Here is an 11,234-nt window from a genome sequence, read left to right on the forward strand (position 1 = left end):
TGAGGAAAAAGGCGATGTAGCAAAGCCATCAGCAATACCATCGGAAGGATCTGTCTTGGTGGACAAGGTCTTTGAACCCTTGGATGTGATCTTAAAAGCTTACGATGCTAAGCTAAAGCCTAACCAAACCCAAGAGGATAGGTGGCTTATGTACCCTCACCCATGGTATGAAAAAGAGAGGTTAAACATGTGCAAGGAGCTCATCCAAGCCGCTCAAGCGCTTATGGAACCACCAGTATCGACTGCTCCAAAAGCTGAGGTGTTAATATGCAAAAAGAATCAAGAGTCAAAAGAATGTGGAATCAGAGATGGAGACCAAACAGATTCTGTAAAGGAAACGCCATTGGATACAAGGATAGCAGCCAATACGACATATGGAATGTATTCGCAAGCACCTCTACCAGTTCTTGAGGTGGAAGAACAATGGCCACAGAATTTGTGGGAGCACATTAAAAATGGAAAAGATGGAAATGCAACGCTTCAGTCAGCCCCTTTCATGGAGATCCACCTCAAACATGAGCTCTACCCAAATGATATTCGATCAATGTATAGTGATGCAGGTACGAAGATATCGAAAGACAGCAAACCTCAATCATTGAAGACTTTACCTTCATTGATTGACAACCATGAAACCAGATCAGAGGTAAAGAAAGTACCATCTCAATGGAAGGCTAATCCTAAGATGATGGATACCAAAAGTCTTCATGAGATGATATCATCCCCTATCCATTGTATGCTAACTCTATCAAAGTTACTGCATATAAGACGTCATCTTTGGACAGAGGTGGGAAAAAATTTGGAGAAAATAGGGCTGGTAATTCCGCCACCAAATGCTTCTCCAAAAACATTGAATACCCAAACCTCTAAACAAGCTAAACATGAGCCAGATCCAAAGAACAAGATAGGAGATTATTGTGAAGGAGAAGAAGGAAATATTGCCCTGCTCGTGGAGTACAAAGATGCAAAGTTGATAGCAATATTGGATAGTGGAGCTGGAATAGCCATAGCCACCAAAGCAATGTGGGAAAAACCTGCTCTCCGAAAAACTAGAATGAAACTTCAATTAGCAGATGGGTATCTGGAGAGACCTATTGGCATTTTGGAGCAAATATTTGTAACCTCTTGCGGAATTGCATATGAACACACGTTCGCCATCATGAATTTCAATGAGAGCATCTTGGGCAGACCATTTATGCGTCAGCTCAAACTGGTACAAGATTGGGGTTATGACTACATCTACCTAAGAAACAAGGATGTCACTACGAAGATCAGTGTCACGGACCATAGCTATAGAGATGTGGAACAAACCCCAGGAGAGGAACTAAACTCCACAACTGACCAAGAAAGAGAAATACCAGCTTGACTACAAAACAAAGCTCACAATTGGATAGGTGAAACTTTTGAAGGTGGTAGTTTAAAAAAAGAGAATTCATTCATGATAGGTCAGCACAAGATGATGCATATGTACCAGAGCCTTTTAGAGAAGAGATGTTTGAACCTTTTGGATGGCAGTAAATACTAGCCACTCTTGATGTATGCATGAATGAGGTGACCCTGACCAAATTTTGTGATGAGGAAGGGTATGGTATCATTCCATTCCAGAGGACAAGTGTCAGCCCAAATCCAAAATCAAAATTGGAAGTCCCTGGGAAGGGGTTGCAGATTGTCAACGCATAGTGGATGAGATCTCAATAAGGGACCTTGACCAAACGAATGAAGAAGCATTCCAATACTCCATGGATAATTTGTTAGAGGACAACGTAGACAACGAGCTTTCTAGTAGCTCAAATCAGAACATCAAGCGAAAAGATCGACAAGTGATCTACTAGGATTTTCCGAAGCAAAATCTTGAAAGACAGCATAGATATTGGAATAAATGCACGAACAAACAAAACAAGATGAAAGAATACTCAGTAACTCTATTAATCGACAAAACGTAGTACTTAAGGTTGGTTGAAGCAACCAATTGCCTTAAAGACGGGATATCAAAGAGGTACATGAAACCTGACTCAAACAAAACAAAAATTAAAAAGAAGAACAAACAAAAACCATTAACAGAGAGCATTTCCAAAAAAGCAACAAAGTTGTCCAAAATCGAGCGCAAAAACAAGTACAATGAACTGAAATGAGCTTTCAAGGAAGTTTGAACAATAGAATTGGAAACTGATGAGGACTCAAATGATGATAAGTTTGATGCACCTTCCCACTACAAGCAGTACACTATTCAAGATAGAAAAATTGTGGTGCAAAAACCCAAACGAGACCCAAAAGAGCCTGGAACTTCATATGATGGTCTGAAAAAACCAAATGCATAAACTTAGAAGAACCAGGCAAGGAACCTAAACCGGCATACATTGCTACGGACCTCCCTGAAGAAGAAGAGCGGTTTTTGATAGATACACTCAGAAGGTATAAAGATGTGTTTGCTTAGTCATACAAAGACCTAAAGGGGATAGATACAGAGGTTTGTTAGCACACGATATCCCTTAAAAGTGATGCCAGACAGGCAGACAACGTCCTCATACATACAATGAGACTTTTGCCAAGAAAATCAAGAAAGAGATAGACAAACTAAAGGATGCGGAGTAAAATGTGTCTTCGCAGTAAGACATTGTGTCCAAAAACGGGATTTTCACTTATCAAGAAAAGATAAAAATGATTGTTGCACTACCAAGACCAACAAAAATGAAAGAAGTGTAGGCATTTATGGGACATTGTGGGTACTATAGGCGCTTCATATACATGTACGTTGTAATAGCTAAGCCGTTGTATGCCCTCATTGCTAAATTTGAATGGACAGGAGAATGCAAGCAGGCTTTTCACAAATTGAAGCAACAATCAATTTCTGCTCCAATTTTGCAAGCCCCTAACTGGAGCAAGATCTTTCACATTCATGTTGACGCATCAGCCTATGCCATAGGGTGCATATTAGCCCAGCCAAAAGAGAAGAAAACGGATTTTCCCATTTGCTACTCTAGTAGGCACCTAAACAATGCGAAGAAAAATTATACCACTACGGAAAGAGAAGGTCTAGAGCAGGCTTTTCACAAATTGAAGCAACAATCAATTTTTGCTCCAATTTTGCAAGCCCCTAACTGGAGCAAGATCTTTCACATTCATGTTGACGCATCAGCCTATGCCATAGGGTGCATATTAGCCCAGCCAAAAGAGAAGAAAATGGATTTCCCCATTTGCTACTCTAGTAGGCAGCTAAACAATGCGGAGAAAAATTATACCACTACGGAAAGAGAAGGTCTAGGAATGATATATGCTGTCAAAAAATTTAGACACTACCCTCTTGCAAACAAGCTCATTTTCTTTGTAGATCACCAAGCACTATTATATCTGGTAAACAAACTTTGCAACACTAGAAGGATTGTTCGTTGGTTTATACTATTGCTTGAGTTTGATTTCACAGTAGTAGTCGTAAAAAAGGGGACTACACACACACGAGCATATCATCTTTTGAAAGGTATTAATGATGATCTTCCAGATTTGTACCTGTTTAACATTGAAATGGTTCCTAGGTGGAGTAAAGAGGTCATTCCTCTACTCACAATTGGATCATTATAGGTGGAAAGACAATCATCAATAATACATCGAACAATAAACCTCCACCTTTTAGCAGGACAACTATACAAGCACGGTAAGGATGGGATTTTGAGACTATGTGTACAGCCAGAAGAATACAAATACTACCTCAAACAGGCCCATATACAAGATACAAGGTTTCACAGTGGAGAAACATAAACCTACCAAATACTAAAGAGACTAGGAGTCTACTGGCAAAAAATGAAAAACAACATCCATACTTATGTAAAATCATGTGATATCTGTACAAAGCAACCTCTAGTGGAACACTCCACCCTATTTCGAGTAGTACAAGCACCCAAGTGGAGTAATCACATAACTGAGTACTTAAAAAATAAGACCTTCCCAAAGGGATGGGGTAACGCAAGAATGAGAAATGTAGCAGAAGAAGCAAAACATTATCTCAACCAATTGTAGCGGGGAAAGGATGAACAACTACAATTGTGTGCTACGGAAAGCAAATATTTCTCTATCCTAGAACAAGCACACTTGGGCCAGCCAAGGGGACGTTTCTCTGCTGATAAAACGGCAAAGCTAATACTTCATTCAGGAATATGGTGACCAACCCTATTTAGGGATGCAAAGGTTTATGTCAAACGATGTGATGAATGTCAACGCACAAAACCACCTCTAAGGAGAGATGAAATTCCATTAAGGCTAATGATAGGAGTACGCGCTTTTTCCAAATGGGACATCGACTTTATTGACCCCATAATACCTCCTCCATATACGTCGCACGCACAATACATCATAGTAGCAACAGATTACATGACCAAATGGGCAGAAGCAAAGGCAACACTGAAAAACAATGCACGGACTACGGCTCAGTTCCTTTTTGAACATGTCTTTACCAAATGTGGTCTACCCACTGAAATAGTGAGCAATAGGGGAACACACTTTCTGAACAACGTCATTGAAAGCTTACTTGATGAATTCATGGTGATCCATCGCAAATCAGCACCCTATCACCCACAAGCTAACGGACAAGCCAAGAGAACCAATAAAATCTTATGCACGATGCTCGCCAAAATAGTCAATGACTCAATAAATGATTGGGATCAAAAACTACACACTGCATTATGGGATTACAAAGTAGCTTTTAAAACTTCCATTGGGACCACTCCTTTTAACCTTGTGTTTGGGATTAATGCAATTCTACCCATGGAATTCTTAATTAAAACACTACAATTCGCAACACACTTAGGATGGACGGGACACGAGCTGTCGGAGAGACTAGACACCCTGGAGCAATTAGATGAAACCAGAGTAAGAGCGGTAGCCAGGATATATGCTCAAAAAAGGCAAATGAAAGCTTTCCATGATCAACATGTGATTAGCAAGGAGTTCCAAAAAGGGGATTACGGTTTGGTGTATACCCTCAAACAACACTCCAAAAAACTCAAAAAGCGAGGGATGGGGTCTTTTGTAATACATGATATATCACAAATCAGTGCCATCAAGCTGGCAACATTGGCAAAAGAGGAGATGCCTAATTGGATGAATGGCTATAGATTCAAGAAATATCTTCTTTCGCTGACACCAGAGTAACTCCAAACAATACATGCCGTAGATCAGCGCAGAAGTCGAGCCCATGACATTCGGGAACAGGCACAACAAGAAGCCAAAATTAGAATATTAAATCAAAAGGAACAGGCAAACCTTCAAAGAAAGTCCCAACAAAACAACTGTATCAACTCCCCTCCAGTAGCATCCATACAAACAGAGGCTACATGGTTAGGTGGCATAGATTTATGCATTATGCTGCAGCTTGCTAATGGCACCACCAAGCGTGCATTAGTGGACACTGGGGCAAGAGCGAATGTTGTCAACTACTCCACTTTCAAGAAATTAACAAAGGAACCTCTAATGCCAAATACTGTGGGGTTCAAAGTGGCAAACAAAGGCACAATGGACAGTCTAGGACATGTAAATTTACTAATAACTATTGATGGAACAGTTTATCCTCATCAGTTTCATGTGGTCAAGGATAAGGATCTTAATGAAGCGGTTATTCTAGGAGTACCATGGATGCGCACTTATCAAGCCACACCAATGGCATGATAATACCTTGCAACTTAGGCAAGATGACCAATCTTTTGCCACCATTTGTACAAACAAACTACGTATGGGAACCTCTCCAATCACCACCTTCTCCAATCCATCAATGTTCTCAATCAGTGGTCAAGAAAATCTAGGTAAAAAAGTCCATTATGCAAACCAATCCAAAGAAATTATGGATACCCAAACGACATGGCAATGCAAGTCCACCCATGATGCATCAACGGAAACCCACCCTTGACAAACCACCCATGACTTTTGTCGAGCAACCTAGGCCAATCCAATCTCAACATCAGCAACCAAAAAAAGTCAAGTGGATATGGAAATACAAACCGCCTTGCTCATCGGATGCCTCGACAATGAAGACCACATCCAAGCAATTTCAGTGGCGACCAAAACAGAGTCCTCAATCACAAGACAAGGCAGGGATACAACTTCTTGAGGCCACAGTCAAACAAAGGACGTGTCTTCTATAATTACTTCTATTTGGACCACGCAGCTTCAACAAAACCTCACCATCAAAAACCATTGAACTTATTGTTCAGAACCCATATCTTGCACAACATTCTGTTACCACATGCATATCCTTGATTAGCATCATAGAGCCACAATAGACGGCTATGTATAGACACATACTTCATTCCCATGCACTCTGACACATGTTCATCAGGGGCAACTCACTCTAGGAAGGAAGGAAAATGCAGCAAGATCATCATTTGTATATATTAGCATCATTTCTTTTTCTTTTCTTTTTATTTAGTAGTTTTCAGAGCTTTTTAACTCTTAGCAAGCATAACCATGAGCCATATTGACACCATCTAAGTGTCGAGTTAAGAATATGTATGTATGAGAGATTATACTAATTTTGGTAAATTTTGGCCAACTAATAATAATTGTAACTAATTTTCCTTTATTAAAAAGCTAAAACTGACAAATAATCAACAAAAATTAATAAATTGAACCAAGAAAGTTGGAATTGACTTTGAAAGCAAACTCCAAAACTTCAAAGCAAGGGCTTCAAACATGGCAAATATGGAAAGATTCGGCACACACGAAAATTTTGAGCCAACTTCTAAAGATTTAAAACTGTAGATTAAAGTCCATTTGTTGACTGAATATCAAAATGAAGAACGATTCAAATTGCAGGTGATATGAACAGCAAGATATGATCAATGGAGGTAGGTATGAATGCGGCAGTCCGGGTAGATTGGGAACATATAGCCAAATTGGGCAACATAAGCTCATTTGCATTCTCAGAGACAGAGAGAGAGAGAGAGAGAGAGAGAGAGAGAGAGAGAGAGAGAGAGAGAGAGAGATAGAGATAGAGAGAGAGAGAAGCATAGGGTTTTTCGCTTTGTTTTTGTCTGCTGTTGTGACCACCTCGGTAGCTCTTACTACAAAGGATTTGACAGGATGCCTCAAAGGAAAGCACAAAGGAGTGGGGAGCACTACCATTTGAGATCACAGATATATCCTCTAATGAGAAGGCCCATTTCACCGAGTAGGTGCTCGAAGCAATACCTACCAATATATTCATCGAAAGATTTCAAGCAACGAACGGAGAGATACTAAAGACCACCATCTCTCCAAGGGAATTGTAGACACTACACAAAAGTCCGAAGTGCAAGTCGGGGCCAAGTGCCTACAATTGGATAGCTTTCTATGATTACTTCCATGGGGAATGGATTTCAGAGGGGCTCATGAACTCATAAGCTGGATTCACTACAATGGGGGATGCCACTCTAACTAACAAAGATGGAGCGACAGTCAAAGTTAAAGTCACTGCAGCAATAATCAATGAAGCTCTCCATCTCTGCAGACAGTAGGGAACACACAACCTATAATTGCAAGAAATGAAAGCAATAGATAATGACAAAGCCTTTCTGAAACAAAGAGGACACGAACTGACATATCAAGATTTGATCTACTTGAATAAAATTGCCGTTGCGCCCCATATCGCAACACTTCAATGTATAGAAGCCACCAAGATACATTGAATCGTTGTTGCACATGGCAGTGGTAATGGCAATGGGGTTAGCAAAACAAAGAGTGGTCATCTGTGACTTTGGCAACTACCTCCTGGACAACATGGTGGAAGCAAATCTTAAGGGTAGCCAAAAGAGCAAGACCTATATGAACGTTGGACCAGTGCTAACTCGAATCGCCTACCAAGCATTGGGAATGATTGTTGATCTACCACCTGCAAAAGCATAGATGGACTTGATCCACGAATCAAAAAGAGCAGTAAAACCGGTAGCAAGACCATCCACAAGGCCAAAACCAGAGGTCAAACAAACAAGGCAGAGTGCAAGAAGAACTGACACTGACAGTGAGAAGACGGAGTAGGATGCACTGAACAGCAAGGAAGTTGGGTTTAAAGAAAGAGATACCCCTTTTAAATACCAGTCTTTAGATGAGGAGCATGGGAGTGAGTTTTCCATGAGATATACAGGATTGAAGAAGAGAGCAACCCGAGTGGCAGAGGCCATCCCAGTTACCCAAGCCAGAAGAACAATGGAAGAAGCGCAAGCACAAAGAGAAAGAATCCGCCAACAAAAGCACGAGGAGAAAAGAAGTAAGGGAACAAAAGCGGATGATAAAAATTTCTTGAAACACATAAACACTTTGGAGTTAGATTTAAGAGGATACCCCCATGCATGCCTAGAGTAATCATCAATGAATGCCATGAAGTACAGGTAATTACCCAAGCCTTATTGAACCATCCTTTGGAAACTTTGAGGAATGCATCTTACCCACAATACAGCCTTCACAAACATGCTTAGAAGGTGCTTCAAGAAGTGGCAAAGAAGCAATCACGTCAAATTTTTGTAAACATAGTAAAATAGCAAAATTAAGATGCCAAAAACGTGCATGCCAATGTTTGGCATCTAAGATAGCCTTTGAATCCATAACTACATTTACAAAATTCTGCCATCATACAAAGTGATCTTATACAACCTACTGCAGAAACTGCTAGGATGCAGCAATTTTATCACCAAAACTAAGATCATAGTCATGTCAAATTTTTGTAAACACAGTAAAATAGCAAAATTAAGATGCCAAAAACGTGCATGCCAATGTTTGGAATCTAAGATAGCCTTTGAATCCATAACTACATTTGCAAAATTCTGCCATCATACAAAGTGATCTTATACAACCTACTGCAGAAACTGCTAGGATGCAGCAATTTTATCACCAAAACTGAGATCATGAGTTGTACATCTGTCATCCACAAATTTGACAACAAGAGCAAGTCTTGCAAGTTCAGATATAGACAAAAGGTTCTTTTTTCTCCCTGGTATATAAAATATATCAACAAGTGTGAAAGAATTGTCATTTGTAGTAGTTAGCACATTTTTTCCAACTCCCTTGATTGCATAAGGGGCACTGTTTGGCATAAATGACCTTATTCCCATGAGAGATAGCCTCGTGAGCAATAACAAAATCATGATGCAAAGTAATGTGCTTTGTAGCACCACTATCAAAATACCAAACATGTGACTCTATAGCAATTGACATACATGCATCATGGACATAGGGGTCATAAGTACACTTTGCACAAAATTCCCACTTTGCATCTACATCAACGTCACAATCTCAATTTTTTTAAAGATTCTACAATAGCTGAACTGGTAGTAGATCCAACCTCTTTCTTCTTGGCTTATTTTGCCTTCAACTTAGGACATTGCTTTATCAAGTGATCATTAGCCTTACAACAATGGCAATGCATCTTCTTCTTGCATTTTTTGCCAAAATTATTAGGCTAGTTTTTGCCAACAGAAGCACTAGACATGGGTGACGTGCTACTCATAGAAGAACCACGAGAAGTGGTTGCATTGCTATTACCACCTCCTCTTTGAGTTGTTAATCTTGCACCTCAAAGTCTTGAAGATGCACTTGCTTGTGATGAGGATCAAAAGTAAAGAGCTTTGTCAAAAGCGAATGCCACCAAGACTAAAGGAAATAAATTATATGCTTGAAGAAGATATGAAGATGAATTAGTTTGATACACCAATGAATTAGAAAGTCTACTTGAGTATGGAACTAGCAACAAAAACTTTGCAATGTGCCATTCAAACTTGGTTGCATATTGCTTCTTGATGACCAATACAAAGAAGTTGTTGAGCCTGATACAAAAGCTTTGGATCCAATCCTGCTTATATCAAATCATTAATGAGGAGATCTCAGAGTCATGAGAAGCTTGACAACTTCGATGAGTCTCTAGCAGACTATAACAAAATGTTGAACTTTAACCAAAAAAAACAACAAAAGGCGAGAGCTAGTGCTAGACGACTCAAGCCCATCAGTACAGAACGCAAGGGAAAACCCAAGGAAGAGATGGACTTGGACAATATTGCCTTGAGAAAAAATGAAATGAGTATGGACAACTTCAATGGAGTTTTAGCAAACCTCAAGAAAAAAAAAATTGGCAAACAAATACCGAGCAAGCCATACATCTAATCAACAAAAAGCTTGATTAAAAAACATCACTTGTCCACATGTATACAAAAGAAAGATGATATATAGAACACAATTTTAATTTATGCTCATACTTCAATTGAAGAGATGTTGCAAGTTCATGACATGAAACCCAATCATCTAGCTTGGTTTGGGGAGAGTAAAAACTACTCGTACTAACTATTGTGCATGCTGACATTGAAGAGACCCCCTTGCATAATGATCTAGAAAAAGACTCTCTAGAGATAGTAAAGACAACAATAAATACATTTGATATAGAATCCAATTTACAATAAAGTATGTTTTAAAAATATTTGGATTCAAAATCTAGTGAAATATAAATCAGCTATAGAAAATTACGACATTGATCTCATTGTTATATTATGTGGATATGTTCTGTTCTAACACTTAACCAAAGAAACTTTGTCATGCCGTGGCACATGCAGAATGTGAAAATAAAAATATATACCTCACTCTTAATGTTTTTGATGTGTGGAACCAAATGCTACAATGTACATAGTGTGATATATGCAAAAACGGATTACATGGTTGCAAGCGTGTACATACCTTGCTGGGTAGGCGAGGCTGGGAACATGGCACCGTTGCATGTTTTAACACATTAAAGCATGCCTACTTTTTTTAGGAATGTACAAATGGCAAGTGTTTGAAGTGGCACGCTCGTTTTGCCTAGAAAGTTCAATGCGGGTGATCTTGGCCAAAAATAGCAGGTTTTATGCGCGGGCATCAAAGACGTGTCCAAAGTATTTTCCAAGTGGAAAAATGAGGTTCAATATGAAAATTGAACCTAATGGTATTTTTTCACAAATATAGGGATTTTTCCCAGCTCATTTGGGCATTTTACGGACAAAAAGTGGGGCATTTTTTGGGCTAAACATGGCTATAAAATGGTCAAAATAGCAAAAACGGGCTCAAAATGCCACTCGGTGATGGTTTTGTCATTTCTCAATCTAAGAGTGAATTTTTAGAGCCAAGAAGGAGCTCATTTGGGCATCTAAGCAGGGAGATACAGCCGTTCCAATCAACGGTTCTAGTGCAGTCTTGTGCTGCTTCCACTACGTGTTCGAGGCTCTGAGGCCTCCAATTAGGGTTTCCCCTCCTCAAATAAA

The 11,234-nt window shown here is 39.5% G+C and overlaps 1 pseudogene; it reads left to right on the plus strand.

Annotated features, from left to right (window-relative positions):
* Positions 1 to 223: 223 nt before the first annotated feature.
* Positions 224 to 10,110, plus strand: LOC147463388 (uncharacterized; annotated as a pseudogene).
* Positions 10,111 to 11,234: the final 1,124 nt, after the last annotated feature.

The sequence above is a fragment of the Adiantum capillus-veneris genome, chromosome 2 (genome assembly GCF_014529385.1).
Source record: "Adiantum capillus-veneris isolate H3 chromosome 2, ASM1452938v2, whole genome shotgun sequence".
Lineage (NCBI taxonomy): Eukaryota > Viridiplantae > Streptophyta > Polypodiopsida > Polypodiales > Pteridaceae > Adiantum > Adiantum capillus-veneris.